Source organism: Pinus tabuliformis, chromosome 9, assembly GCF_031772625.1.
Source record: "Pinus tabuliformis cultivar Carrire ecotype Pingquan chromosome 9, CPIR1, whole genome shotgun sequence".
NCBI classification, from domain to species: Eukaryota; Viridiplantae; Streptophyta; class Pinopsida; order Pinales; family Pinaceae; genus Pinus; species Pinus tabuliformis.
The window spans coordinates 1,607,470,232-1,607,475,523 of record NC_142307.1 but is presented as its reverse complement, the minus strand read 5'-3'; the positions used below and the strand labels follow the sequence as shown (position 1 = coordinate 1,607,475,523).

The 5,292-nt window shown below is 34.4% G+C and overlaps 1 pseudogene; it reads left to right on the top strand.

The window, feature by feature from the left end:
* Window positions 1–2,067: 2,067 nt before the first annotated feature.
* On the top strand, window positions 2,068–4,989 carry LOC149154925 (small ribosomal subunit protein uS17z-like; annotated as a pseudogene).
* Window positions 4,990–5,292: the final 303 nt, after the last annotated feature.

Genomic DNA, 5,292 nt, shown 5'->3' with positions numbered 1-5,292 from the left:
ATTATTAGTGAATTCCTTATTAAATTTTAAAAATATTAGTGAATTCCTTATTAATTTCACATGATAAATAAATATAACTTAATATATTTTATAATAAAAAATTTCATAATATTACAAAATTTACTGTGACAACTTATCTTAATATAATATCTAAAATAACTTATAAAATTAGAAATTATATCATTTTCAATATTCTTTATATTCACACTCTAAATTCATATAAAATTAAAACCTTTAACTTCATTATCTAATACCATTTCTTTAAAAACCGTTAATTTCATATCTAATACAATTTCTTTAATAAAAATACCTTAATAAAAAACATTAAACCTGACAAGACTACATAATATTTACGCCGTAAGGCGTTTCCCTTTGAAATGAATTGCCCCAACCGCTGCCGTTTCCTATTGTTGACCGTGGATTTGTGGTGTTAGACGATTGAATGAAGTGTGATCGTTGATCCAACACTGATCCAAAACTGAACGGTTAACGAGGAAGAGGGATGGACGCACCACCAGTGAGCCATTCGTTTCGCAGCTGACATGTGCTTGGCTCGCACTGCCAACGAGGGCTCTACCTGGACTCGAGCTCTGAACCTCCACCTCATGCGTAAAAAAAAGACCATCACGATGATGTAGCAGAAGAAATCCTCCCTCATAACGCTGGCGAGAAAAATGAAATCGACATCTTTCCATCGAAATGTTGTAACTTCTCAGGTAGGAGCGGGAGTGGTCGAGGCCTTGAAATGCGAAGTTAGAAGTCTTGAATTCCTGCAGCCATGGCAGAACAGGTATTCAAGCTCTATTCCTTCAAGGTTTTTTATGGTTTGTTTTTTGTATTTTGGATTTTTTAGGGTTTCCGCAGAAGAACAAGCGAGTTTCTGGATGGAGAAGATTTTGGTTTATTGAGCTCTTTTAGATTCATGTCGTTTTATGGTAGCTATTTTTTTTCTTACATTTGTTTGGCCCACAATATCCAATTTTTATTAAGGAAACCCTTCTTTTTCATCATGTCTCTCTTCCTACGAAAAACGTGGGATTGGGGCTTAAGCTATTTGTAGCGGTGTTGTTTTGTATGACTCTAGCGCTGATCAAGGTGACATACATTGCAATTACCAGTTATTTCACATTGAACTGCTGTCTGCCCTATTTAGAAAGTGAGAAGGTTGCATTGTTTGTGGACAACATTCTGCATAGTCCCTCGTTCTGGCTATATGAAATAAGGCAAGGATCCAGGGCTTTAGTCGTTGGGGCATTCACTCCCTTTTGAGATTCACTTGAAATAGGGCTAATGTAGGGATTTGTTTCGTTGGCAAAGTTTTGTATGGTGTTTGTTTTTGTGTGGAATGGTTCAACACATTGATTAATGGCCCAGATTTGATAAGTGTTTACTGGTTAGATCCTCAGTAATCTGTGGTGTAGAATGGCCAAAAGCTATTTTTGGTCCCTTGTTAGTTTGGCTTGTAGGATTCGCGTTAGACTGTTTGGTCCTTATTTGGAAACTTCTGGAAATAACATAAATTAGTAAACAAAGTTTCCATGATGCCAACTTTATTAGGATCTTGTTAATAATAAAAACAAGATATTCCAATGTGTTGGTGCCTTGAGCTAGTCTTTTTTTCTCCAGTTGTCTTACAAACGGCCAGCTCAGGATTTGCCCAAGACTTTTAATTTTTTTAAACTATGGGGATTTGAGTTAGACTTTAGTACTTTTATCAAACGGGGTTCTTCATTTTGTCATGGTTCTTTTGCGTGTTTGGAGTTGCAAGCTCATGTTAAAGCTATTAATCTCAATGCAGGGTATGGGTATATATGTAATATTGGGATAGGCTCTCCGATCATCCATTCTATTATTCTATCGCTATGCTCAAATATTGGTAGATGGGTTTATTTATAAAAAAGAAGTTAACCATAACAAGCCCTTTTAATAGAAGCCAAACGCCTTTTTCCAATATTCTATGCCACTCTGAAGCTTGTATTTGTGGGTGAACAATGAAAACGTTGTTGTTAGTATTGTCATTGTTATCAACTAATGGGACATCTCTGATAAAAATTCCTTGTATTGTTTTCATATACTGAGAGAGCTTTTCTAAAGCAACCAAAAGTCTTTCTCAGGTAATCATATTGCAGTATTATTTGATTTTATTTCATGTTTAGAATATTTTGATTTGCTTCTCTTTTGATCCTTAATTCATATTGTTGCAGTTCTAAGAAGTCTGGGAAGGGGAAACGTCCTGGAAAAGGTGGCAACAGGTTTTGGAAGAATGTGGGTCTTGGCTTCAAGACCCCCAAAGAAGCTATTCAAGGTATGGTGATTAAATTCTGGGAAGATTTGATTATTGCGATATATTTTGTTTGTATATATTATTGTGCATTTAATTGCTGTTTCTATTAAATTATCCATTTGAATGCCAAAATGCTTCCTTGTAGCAAGGTTGCACGAGTAAGAAGACACACCAGGTATAGAAATGGTGTAGTTGTTATGAATTCCCAAAATATTGTTTGTTAGTATGGGGGTATGGTTGAATGAACTCATAATGGTTGAGATCATATCTGCTCTACTAACAACATATATTGGGAACTCGATGGGACAAGAATGCTTGATTGTGGCTACGAACATCTTGTGACTATCTTAGTGCTACCCATTACTTGGAGACATTTTAGTTTCTTATGTGGGCATCGACCATCTTGGTGTTTCTCCCGAGAAGACTGAAGCTGCATGCCACCTGCATGCAAGGAAATTACCATGATTCCACCCATAAGACTGAAAGTTATCACCGTCTGGAAAGCAGGGATCCTGGTGCCATTTGAAATGTCTTTGTGCTTGCCAATTTAAATGTAACTTACTTGATTCATGTGTATTGGACTCTGGAGAAAATTCTAACACTGCCTTTTAGTTGTTTCCCATAAATACATTTGAGGTTGAAATACATTTTAAGTCTTCATATTTAAGATAGAAAATTGACTCCATCATGATAAAAACACAATTAAACCTGTAAACAAGAGCCCTTTATAATTTAGTATAGACTGGAACAGACTTCTCATGCCCAATGTGTGCATCAATCACTTACCAGGCTCACACTATGCTGTAGATCTTCAACTATCAATCCATATGAATTAATTGAATGTAGAATCACATTTCTTTCTTATTGTTTACCAGAATATATAGTGTCTGTGAAGTTAGGGAAGTAGTTGTTGTGATTCAAAAATAGCTATATGATGAATCATCCAAATTGATACAATAAAAAGCCTTTTTGTAGGATGTTTTGAATTCTTTGAACACACATTCTGTAGGTCTCTGTAGCTGAAGAGCCCCCGTTTAGTAAGAATGTTAGTGGTAAAAGTAGCATGCCAGGTATGGAAGTGTACCAAATTCTAATAGCATAAGTAATGATGCAACAATCTTGTCTAAAGCTTTTACAATATATCTTGTGTTCTAAGACACCTTTTGAGCATTTTCAAAGAAGATAGGAACTCTCTTCATCATAGGTTTGCCAACAAAACCAACTTGCAACAGTTTTATCTCTTGCGTTTACAATATATCTTGTGTTCTAAGACACCTTTTGAGCATTTTCAAAGAAAGTAGGAACTCCCTCCATCATAGGTTTGCCAACAGAACCAACTTCTACTATCTGGTCAATCAGTGCCAAGGCAATTAATTAAATTCGCTACCAGCAGGGAACTTAGCAAGAAATCATCAACTGCAAAGATAACCCCATGCTTGCCCTGTATCAGCTGTGGCCAACAAACAATCATTCCAGATGCAGGAAAATCATCTGCGGGGTTATTGTCATAAAAATAATACGGACTTGGTTTTCACTTTTAATTATTTATTTACAGAGAAAGATGGTATTCTTTACAAACTCGATTTTCGCTTTGAATTATTTCTTTACAGAGAAAGATGGTATTCTTTACAGACTCGATTTTCGCTTTGAATTATTTCTTTACAGAGAAAGATGGTATTCTTTACAGACTCTGTTTTGCATATCCGATCTTACCTGAAAGATTCAAAGCTTTGGAACTAATTTCAAGAAGCTATGATACTCGGTGCTCAGAGGCAGTTGAATGATCATTGCCCTACTGTTTTTATTTTTAATATTATATGTATGCACTGATTAAATTTTTTCTTTTTCCTTCATCGTTAACATAGGATAATAAAAGCAAAATTAATAATCTTAAGAATAATCAAGATGTCATTCTTATGATTAGTTTTCGTTTTTTCTTGATTCTGATACATGAACTAGAAGTTGTGCAATCATCTTGGTTTTATTTATTTATTTATTATTTTATTTTTATCTATAATTTTTATTTTTTTCTTTCGGTTTCCACTGATTCGTGCAAATATTTTCTGATTGGTGCATATTATTTTATATTGCTGCAGTCTTTCTCAACTAGATTGTCAATACACGTATTTTTTCGTTATATGTTTTTGGGTCTTTCTCCACTGGATTGTGTGAACTAGGGTTTCTTGGTTTTTATGTAGGGACCTACATCGACAATAAGTGCCCATTCACTGATATTGTTTCAATAAGAGGTCGTATATTAGCTGGAACATGTTAAGAGGTCGTACACGGACAATTATTGTCCTTAGGGACTATCTCCATTTTGTCAAGAAATATCAGAGGTAACTAGAGAACATTATAGTGAATTGCAATTATATTTCTATACAGTTCCATTTAAGTAGTAATTTTTTAATGTATGCATACTTAACAGATATGAAAAGAGACAATCGAACATACCAGCCCATATTTCACCCTGTTTTCGTGTCAAAGAAGGGGATCATGTTATCATTGGGCAATGCAGGTAAATCTATTTATGGGAATATCCACTAAAACTTGTGACTCTTTTTTGTGTTTTTATTGGTTGTTAACATTTTATATGATTTGCTTGTATCAGGCCCTTGTCCAAGACTGTAAGGTTTAATGTTCAGAAGGTGATTCCTGTGGGTTCTAGCAGTGGTTCTGCAAAGAAATCCTTCACTACAATATGAATCCGTTTTTTTTTTCTTCCATTAAGTGTGATATAGTGGGCTTCGACAGAGTTGAGGATTACTTACTATTTTATCATTTGATCAAAATCAATTTTGTTAGTTTAATCCTTCTTTTGGTTACTGTGTTGAATTTTGAAAAAGATGTACGGCGCATGTTTACTCTTTGGTAGTTGAAAGTCCACCATTCTTGGATACTTTTGTTTTGGTTTTAACATACAGTAAACCTTTGAAGGCATATTCTTCGAATATATATATATATATATATATATATATATATATATATATATATATATATATATATAT